The sequence below is a fragment of the Halichoerus grypus genome, chromosome 3, assembly GCF_964656455.1.
Source record: "Halichoerus grypus chromosome 3, mHalGry1.hap1.1, whole genome shotgun sequence".
Taxonomy (NCBI): domain Eukaryota; kingdom Metazoa; phylum Chordata; class Mammalia; order Carnivora; family Phocidae; genus Halichoerus; species Halichoerus grypus.
Window position 1 is genome coordinate 111,430,865 of NC_135714.1, and position 10,484 is coordinate 111,441,348.

General features: G+C 34.3%; 1 long non-coding RNA gene across 2 annotated transcripts in view; it reads right to left on the reverse strand.

Annotated features, from left to right (window-relative positions):
- LOC118544266 (uncharacterized) overlaps positions 1-9,585 on the reverse strand; it is a 283,206-nt gene extending 273,621 nt beyond the window's left edge. For both annotated transcript variants that reach the window (XR_013446168.1, XR_013446169.1), the window contains exons 1-2: positions 9,451-9,585; positions 5,392-5,509 (exon numbers count right to left, since the gene is read on the reverse strand). This is a non-coding gene — a long non-coding RNA (uncharacterized LOC118544266). The remainder of the gene's footprint in view (positions 1-5,391; positions 5,510-9,450) is intronic.
- Between the last annotated feature and the right edge of the window lie 899 nt (positions 9,586-10,484).

Consider the following 10,484-nt stretch of genomic DNA (forward strand, 5'->3'; position numbering starts at 1 on the left):
TCATGCCTCCAGGTTAACTTAAAAATAAAGAAATAAAAAGTTATGAAGATTCTGGTGAATCTTGGTTTAGATGAGGCTGTTCATCCATGGAGAGATGTTTCTTATGTAGAATTTTTCTTTTTTTTTTTTTACATTCTGCTTCATATGTACCTTTTATTCCCTGAGGCACAAAATGAAAGTGAGACCAGAGTCCAGGAAATACCTCCTTTACAGAAATATCAAGGGTTATCTCTGCTGTGGGTCAAGGTAATTTCTGAACATTGTGTCATAAATAGAAGAGAATTTTTCAGCTTCATTAAGAAGTTGTACTGTGATGTTTCTGCAGGTTGATCTTGGTTCACAAGTGTCTTTTCTTGTGTGGCTGTGTGTGCGGGTTTGATCCAGCAGTCACAGAATACTTTGGATACTCACAGAAGCCGAGTAGGGGAATCCTTTTATGAGACAACTAATGATTTCACGTTCTTTTCCCTAGATTATAAGAAGACTTGTAAGAAATAAGCCACTGTAAATGTTTTCATTTTCAGTGCTCTAAGTCCCTCCAGTTAACCAGACCAGTGAGAGGAGAGCTTTGGGAGGGGACAGAGATAGGTATAAAAAGAGTGTCCTGCCTCACAGTCACTGTTGTACGTATACTGGATGTTAAAGACATACTTGTTTTATTTCATATTCTCATGTTTAGTCATTTTTCTAAATCAGAACCATGCACCACAGTGGCTGATTCTGAAAGATAACTTTAATCCCAGCCCACAAATGAGAGTCCATTCTCCCAGTCCAAGTTGGCATTTCACACTTGTTGCTCCCTAGTCCCACAGTATCTTCCCATATTGGAACCTATTTACCCAAGAACCATCAGTCTCCTGTCTGAAGACTACCTTTTATGAGGCCAAGCAAGCTTTTAAGATACTAAAAATGAAAGTTCTTATTACGTGCTTCACCCAGAATAATGAATGCCTTTTTCCAGACATTGGTATAACCAAAAAGACCTTCCAATAGAGCCATTGGAGAACAAAGGGAATCTTTTTTTTTTATTGAAACAACAATAATTTTAATATTCTCTTATTTCTTAGTATAATTAAATAAAAATGCAGGCAAAATTATTTCTTACATGTGCTTTCTGAGTCACTTCTAGTAGTAATTATCAGGAAAAAGATGGAAGTAAAATTTTATAGAAGAAAAGCGAGATGATTTTTCAGAGACTAATAAGCAATAAAATAGCTAAAGTCAGCTAAAAATATATTTTGGACTTCCACATCCAAATATCCTGTTCTGCATGAGAAAGTGTATATGTGTGTATGATGAAGTCATGTCTGAGAGTCCTACATCAGAATGTTATTATATGACTTTTAATAGATGAAGTTGTAATTGTCAAAGGGTTTATGAAAAACACCTATTTACCAGTCCTCATTTTCAGTTCTCCTATATTAAGCTGAATATGTTAAATAAAGTTTAAATGAATTTCCTCCATTTCAAGCATCGATTTTACTTTTCGGATCTGACAGAAATAATAAAATAAAAACGCTTCAATACTTTGGTGAGTTCAATACTGTGGGGTAAAAGGCTCTCAAAATGCATAACATCTGCAAAAAATCTCAGTTAAAGGTGGAGCAGATGTTGAGATTTTTTTCAATAGAGTCAGTAAAGGAAAATTAACTAACGAGGACCTTTTATTATTAGTGTCTATAAAATACCATTTATGCTGCTTTACATTCCCTAAATTTAAGGATGCTTTTTTTAATGTTTATGGAACATAAAACCAAACTTCAAAATTGTGTGCCTATAACATGCTTTTCTTAACATTATCAGCTGTGGTAAATTCTTTGCCAGAAGAGTAACGATCCTTGTAATTTGGGATAGGACTGAATTTAGGGGCTGTATTAAGTCTGAAGTACGTTGGAATCTCCCCTAGACAAACATTGTGTATTATTTAAAAATGGTCTATTAAAACCATTTGCATGTGCATATGAAAACTTTAAAAATAACTTATAAAACTTACGGCTTTAAACTTGGTAGCTAATTCTTTTTTTTTTTTTTTTAAGATTTTATTTATTTGACAGAGAGAGAGAGTGAGAACACGAGAGAGCACAAGCAGGGGGAGCAGCAGAGGGAAAGGGAGAAGCAGGCTCTCCACTGAGCAGGGAGCCCCATGCAGGGCTCCATCCCAGGACCCTGGGATCATGACCTGAGCTGAAGGCAGACGCTTAACTGACTGAGCCACCAAGTCGCCCCTTGGTGGCTAATTCTCAATTAGTATTATTTAAAAATATTTACATATTTCAAACATTTCCAGCCTAGAAACTTCTGCTTCAGACATCAATGGGCTTCCGTGTTTCTGATCAACATTATTTTTTTTAAGAGTTTATTTATTTATTTGAGAGAGAGAGAGAGAGAGAGAGCACAAGCAAGGGGAGTGGCAGGCAGAGGGAGAGGCTATCTCCCTGTTGAGCAAGGAGCCCGATGCAGGACTTGATCCCAGGACCTTGTGATTGACCTGAGCCCAAGCAGACACTTAACCAACTGAGCCACCCAGGCATCACACTGATCAACATTATTGATAAGGCCACCAGGAAAAGCTGGGGAAAAAAAAAAAAAATACTTGTGTGTGTTAAGTCTTCAAAAAGTCTCCAAAGTGAAATGTATGAATTTCACTCTTGAGCACATTCCACTTCAGCTGTGTTTCAAGTGCTTATTAGCCATATGTGAATGGTGGCTATTTTGAGACTGCACAAAGTTAAGGCATTGCCAATTCTAAAATTTCTGTAGAAAAGTCTGAGACCCTGAGCAGGAGGAAGTGGCTACACAGAGGCTAAGAACTGACCAGAGGTTTGTCTTTCAGAAAGGCTTCATGTAGAAATACTTAGGGATAAAAAGAAAAAAAAGTGAGTTCAGGGTTGACCTAGGAGGAAGGCCTAATGAACACTTAGGAGTTTCAGTTGGAACTCCAAAAAGGCTACACTGAGGTATAAAAGTAAACAATAAATAGTCAAATTCTCTAAAAGTCCAGCTGCAAAACAGATCAATTTTTGATTGGATTAAGATAATACATCACTATTCTAAATGCATGCCAGAAATAAAGTAAAACTTTTCAGGCAGCAGGTTACATTAAATGGAGGTTTGATTTTAATTCTAAAATTTTTTAGATAAAATATCTTGCATTCAAGCAAAGATAATTTGGCTTTCAGAAGAGTGCACTAAAACTTCCAGCATACATAGAAAGATACAATAGATAAAGGTCAACTTATATGAAAGAAATATAGGAGTTATTAAAATTTAAATATAATGACTAATATGTTCAAATATTAAGTGAAAAGACTGATAATTTCAGCAGAATGCTTAAATCTACAAAAATAAGATTTTTTTTTATTTTTGTAGAGAAATCTAGAAACTAAAATTACACTATGGGAAAGCTTGTGACCAATAGGAAATTAATGATACATTAGACACTTCTGAAGAGAGAATTATGAATTGGAAAGTAGGTCAAAAAAGAATACCTAAACTGAAGTATATAGAGGAAAAAAATGTTGCAAAATATTTTTAAAAAATAGTACACAAGTTATATGAGAGATGATCACAAGATTTACAACAGGTGTATTTAGAGTCCTATAAAATGAAGAGAAACTGGTTGGGGCAAGTATTATCTATAAAGATAACAGCTGAGAAGTTTCCAATGTTGCTGAAAGGAAACAAAAAACAATTTCAAGAGACTATATGTATTCCAAGCAGCACAAATTTAAAAAAAAAACCTCACCTGGTAATATAAGAGTAAAACTTCTAAAATGTGAAGATAAAGTAGAGAAAAAAAGATCAACCGTAACAAAAATAAAGAAGGAATGCCATAAGATAAAATATAGAGCAACATAAAAGTGAAGGTAGAATTCAATACGCAATAATACACTTTAACAAGTAAAAATATTAAGATATTGGGAAAAAAAACAGAATTCATCACAATGAAACCAGGATTAAGGGAGTTCAGGGCAAAACAAAATTGTCCCAACAGATAAGAGATAAGGAAGTAACAAAAAGTAAGAGGTAGGGTGAATATGTGGATAGAGCCAAACAAATTATACATTTATAAAAAATCATAATAATAATGTGTCATGGAGTTTATAATATACACAGGATTTTTTTTTAAAGATTTTATTTATTTATTTATTTGAGAGAGAGAGAGTGAGAGTGAGAGAGATCACAGAGGGAGAGGGAGAAACAGATTCCCTGCTGAGCAGGAAGCCCGACATGGGGCTTGATCCCAGGACCTTGAGACCATGACATGAGCCAAAGGCAGCCACCTAACAAACTGAGCCACCCAGGCACCACTAAAATGTACCCAGAGGATTAAAAGACAATATGGCAGTAGAACAAAAGGCAGAAAAGGGAAAATATATTTAAAATCTTTTAAAATTCTGGCATATTCTGAAAGTGATTAAAAATCCTAATTTATATGGATTTTAATAAGTGGGACAAATGTTTTAATCTTCAGTGTAATATTAAAAGAAGATTAAAAAATGTGTAGCTAACAACTAATGAGGATAAAAATGGAAAAATAAAATTAATTCATCCAAAGGAAGGCAAGAAATGAGAGCTCAATATAAAATAGGTGAGGAAAATAGAAAACAGATGATAGATTTAACATTAAAATGTTAAATAGAAAACAAAAATGATAGATTTAAATAAAAAATACAGAAATTATATTAAATCAGACTAAATATATCAATTAAATGACTAAGATCATCATTTATAAAATATACAAGCTATGTGTACCCTGATCTTGGACTTACCAGTCTCCAGAACAGTGCAAAATACATTTTGGTTGATTTTAAGCCACCCAATCTATGGTTATTTTGTTATAGCATACCGAATGGACTAAAACAATACCAATGGTTAATACCTGAAATAAAAGGTTCTTTGTCATCTAAAAATCAATCAATACAATCCCACATTGTTTCAGTTATTCAAAATGAGTAAAACACTCATAGCAGTACACCTTGTCTGTCTGATCCTTTTCAACAGTCACCTCTACTTTTGATGTAAATAAAACTACATAAAAAATTAAAGTGTTTGCTAACCCCTTAAAAAAAAAAAAGGAAAACAATATAATTATCACCATGGATCTGGACAGGAAATATATACACCCACTATGTATTCATAATGCAAGATCATAGTAAATAAGAAACAGAAGTTGTCTTAGGTTCCCAAGAAGGACCTAGTATCCCTGAGACAGAGACTCATATGCATATGCTTTTTTGGAAAATCCATTCTTCCAGAAAGTACTATAAAGGAGACAGAAATAAAGGCTAGGGAAAGGACTGAGCAAAAATGAGATATTTGGCTAAAGTTAATTTTAGTGTCATTAACGGGTAATTTCTGGAATATAAATAGCAAAACCAGTTTTCCTACCTTGAAACAAGATGGTTGGGCTTCAATCTTCATATTATTCAGTCATCTATCACCAAAGGGAGCATGACATCTTACATTTCTCTAGGCTAGGCAGCTTCCTTTAGCCAAAGGCAATGCTCTGCAGAAGATCACAATACTTAGTCATTGGCCCCAGTATTCATAGCAACAAAAAGGATATTTTGTCAATGCACTACGTAGTCTAAAAAAGGAACATCCTTAATGTAATAAAGTGTATCTAAAAAAAATAAAAACCTTTAGTAAACAGCATAATTAATGAGCAAATATTTTAAGTTTTTACTTTGGGATCAACGGTGCAACTTATCACCATATCTTTTATACTGTACAAGAATTCTTTAATAGTTAAACAAGGGCAAAAAATAATTTTAATTTTCATCATAGTTGTAGAGCTGTATACAGTTGGGTGTAAGTTTGTTGCAGCTACCATCTAATATTCTTTTTCTAAAGTACATATCGGAGAAATTCTATCCTAAGGTAACACACAAACAGAAAATTTATTGGAAAAATTACTATCAAACTTCTTAATTTAAAATAAACAGATTTAATATGATTATTTTTGGAAATTATAAGAAAATAAAAATAACTAATATATATATAATATATGTATTTATATATATATATACAAACGTGTATACGTATATATATATATAACTAATATATATAATATATTTTATATATATATATATATATATATATATAAACGTGTATGTGTATATGCATTTCTCCAAAGGTTTTAAATGCTAGTGAGAAAGAATATGAACAGAAATCTATTATATCTATTATTTATGATGGACTAATTCAAAGTATCATTTCTTCAATAATTTTATTTTATTTTCAATGCAGTTTTATTACATTTTATGAACTACAGTAAAATTATTTTACTGTGTTAAAAAAAATCTATGGACATTTGAGAATGAATCATTTCCCCATTCAAATTCATACTGAAATATATCAACCTATTTTTACATTTTAGCCTTCTTGTTAAAACATGCTTTGCACATATAATAATAAATTGAACCACCAGATTGAAATGAATATTAGATTAAGCATAGATTTAGGCTCCAAATTTTTTACTAACTAAGCTGAAAGGAATTCTAAAAATACATAGAATTAAATTTCAAGTAATATCTGAGATTTCCCAGATCACTGAAAAAAGATAAACTGGAGATTCTCAAATAAGAGAATCATTGACTAAATGAAATTTCAGGTTTCTTTTTCTAGTTATATGTGTAGCTATACATATGTAGGTGTGCATATATGTACATCCATATACACACATAACTGCATATCAAAAGAGTTATAAGTATATACACACATACATACACACTTATAGAGAGAGTTGGTTGGATTTTGCTTCCAGTTATTTATCACAAAATTTATTAACAACACATGATACAAATACTCCAGTGGGGACAGTTTAAATAGAAGAAAACTGAAGAAGATACAATGAACTCCAATAGGAGTTTCCCATTGGCTGCTGTAACAAATCACCACAAACTTAATGGTTTAAACAACCCACATTTATTAGCTCACATTTCTGCAGATTAGAAGTCAGAAATCTGTTTCAAAGGGCTGAAATCAAGGCTGATGCAAGCTCACTGCTATGGAGGCTTTAGGGTCTAAATTATTTCCTTGCCTTCTCTAGCTTCTAGAGGCTGCCTGCATTCTCTGGCTCATGTCCCCTTCCTCTATCTTCAAATCCAGCAGCATAGCATCTTCTCCTCTCTCTGACCTCTGTTTCATTCTTACATCTCTCTCTCTCTATCCCTCTGCTCTCTGTTTCCATTATCATGTTACTTTCCAAGTCTGTCTGTGATCATCCTGCCTCCCTCTTACAAGGAACCTTGTGATTACATTGATCTCACTTAGATAACATAGGATTATCCCCCTATCTCAAAATTCTTAATCACATTTGCAAAGTCCTTTGGCAATATGTAACTTATTCATAAGTTTGAGGATTAGGACATAAACATTGTTGAAAGGCTGTTATTTAATCAACCCCTGCCATATTATAAATATATCCAAAAAATATAAAATCTGAGAGAGATACAATTAAGCATCAGTCCTACGAGAAAAAGTAACTTTCAAATGATGATGGAAGAAATGAATTCCCTGAGAAATGATGTATTTTCTATGCAAACTCTTAGTTAACTTGATGTCAATTTGCTTTGAATGCTGGAAAACTTTATAGTGGTTTTTCTGCACTCATGATGAATAAATCCAAATAAATTCCAAAATTAAGATATGAAATTCAATTAAACTGGTTAGGGGAATTAAAAATGTGTAACATCTGTAGACTCAGTATAAGTCCAGTCAATATCCCAGCAGATAATTTTGTGGATATCAACAAATTGATGTAAAGATTATATAGAAAGACAAAAGTTCCAGAAGAGCAAATACATTACTGAGGTAGAATAAAGTCTGAGAACTGACACCGCCTGACTTTATGACTTACTATAAAAGCAACAGTAATCAAGACAGTGTGGTACTAGCAAAAGAAGGGACAAAGAGATTAATGGATAAGAGCCCAGAAACAGACCCACACAAATACAATCGACTGATCTTTGGCAAAGATGCAAAGCCAACACAATGAAGAAAGGATAGTCTTCAAAAATAGTGCTGAACAACAGGATATCCACATGCAAAAAAAACAAAAAATGAGGTTTCACAAAAATTAACTTAAAATGAATTATAGACATTAATATAAAATGCAAAACTATAACATTCCTAGCAGACAACATAGGAGAAAATCTAGAGCTTGGCAACAACGTTTTATATGCAACCAAAAGCATCATTCATGAAAGAAAAAATCGATAAGCTGGACTTTATTAAAATTAAAAACTTCTCGGTTGAAGACACCATTAAGAGAATGAAAGACAAGCCACACCCTGAGAGAAAATATTTACAACAAACATATATGATAAAGGACTACTGTCCAAAACAATGTAGAAAACACTTAAAACTCAAAAATAAGAAAACAACTTGGTTAAAAAATGGGCGTAAGATCTGAACAGACACCTCACCAAAAAAGATATACAGATGGCAAATAAACATATGGAAAGATGATCCACATCATAAGTCACCAGGGAAATGAAATTTAAAACCATGAATAGCACTACACACCGATGAGAAGGGCCAAAAGCCAAAACACTGACAGCACCTAACTCAGAGGAGATGTAGCAACAGGAATTCATCGAGTAGAAACAGGAATTCATCGCTGGTGGGAAGGGAAAAATGGTACAGCCACTTTGTAAGACAGTTTGGCAATTTTGTATAAGTCTAAACCTACCTATGGCATTGTCTTTTTGGTTTTCCAGGGCTAATGCCAATGTATGTGATTAAGTCCACCCTGCTTCCTTTGGGACAATGGCTAATTATTTTATCTTCTCTGTTAAATTTTAATTTTCTCTTCAACCACCATTCCCTTCCCTAGTATTCTTCAACACTCGCAGATGTGTGTCCTGGAGTTTCTTCTTCACATTCTACTTACTGGACACTTTCTTGTAAATGCCCACATGTCCCTTCAAATTCAGCATGTATTAAACAAGATAAACACCTTTCTGTCAAAGGGAATGGCTCTATCTCAATTCCCTATTTATATACTATTATATATCCTCAAGTTAGACGTTGCCAAATAAAGTTGAATTTACCCTGGTCTTCTCTACAACTAGCCAATCAGAACATTTAGTTTACTGTTTTTCAGGATGTCTCTCAATCAATTTTTTCCCAATTCTCACTGTCATTGTCTTGCCTATTAACTCATTACTCTGCCTGGATTGCTGAAATGGTTCTCGAAAAACTCTTCTGACTTTCCAACCTTCCCGTTCCAATCTGTATGCCAGAGAGCATTTAGATCAGTCTTTAATAACTGGTTACTGTAACAAGGCTTCTTAAGTTTTATCAACGTCCCATCCTTTACGCGGTCTTAGAGATCAATTGAATCAAATTTTTCCCAAACATGCCAAGTGTATTCCCAAAGCTAATATGCGATTTATGCCATTTTTATTAGGAAATGCCCACCCTACTGTATTCCCCCTTCACCTCGCGCTGTGAGTTCTGGAGGAAGCCCAGGCGCGGCCGGAAGGAGATGGTAGCTGCGCACTCCCAACCGAAGGGAGGAGGGTAGGGAGGAAGAGCCCCCGCGCCGCGGCTGGAGGGGCTTAGCGCACGCGCGGGAGTCCTCTGCCGCCGGTGCCGCCGCCGCCGCCGCCTCCGCCTCCACCGCTGGCGGCTCAGCCTCTCTGGGCTCTGCCCGTCCTGCGTCCGCCCGCGCCGCTTGCACTCCTCCGCGCACTGGCCAAATGCTTACCCTACTTTTAAGGAACTCCAAGTATGAGAAAAATATAAAGTGCTGTTTGGTCGACTCGAACTTCAGATGATCTATTTTTATTGCCCACATTTAACTTTCTTTTTCAATCAACAGGGAGGTTTTTTTCCCTCCCTTAATTCAGTTCTCCAGATTTTGTTATTCCTGTTACCCTTGGTTGCAAACCCTTTCATGAACATGTCTTCATCCTGAATGCGTGTTGACATAACCTAAGCTTAAGATAAATATTTCCTTTAGACGTATTTTTTTATATTCTAATTTTGCAACTTAATCTAAAATATACAGACTAGGCAGTTGATTTCAGTCTTTTTTAAGTCAGACAAATGAAGGAAGATTTTGGCGGAAGAAATCAGTAATTTAACACACTTTTAAAAATATAACAGTTTTAAAAAGCAAAATTATATTTTCAGTCAAGTGAAAATTGTGCATCTAACCTACATGTTAAAAAATGAGAGATGCCTCACATTATAAAGAGCATTTTACTCTGCAGATGTATAAAAATTGCTGTGGACTTTTATGTATTATAGCAGTTCCTTTTTGAAATGATGAGGAACTTCCTTTAGAAGTTAATGTTTAACTGATGTGCATTCTGTTTGAAAAGTTTTTGATTATAGCTAAAGGAGTATGTATTGTAGCTTACGACAAGTGGTATTGCTTCCTAAGACAACATAGCTGCCCAGAAATGTCAATTCTGAAAAGAAGGATAATCTTAGCTAATACTTAGGAATAATGTCTTTCAAGCATGAAA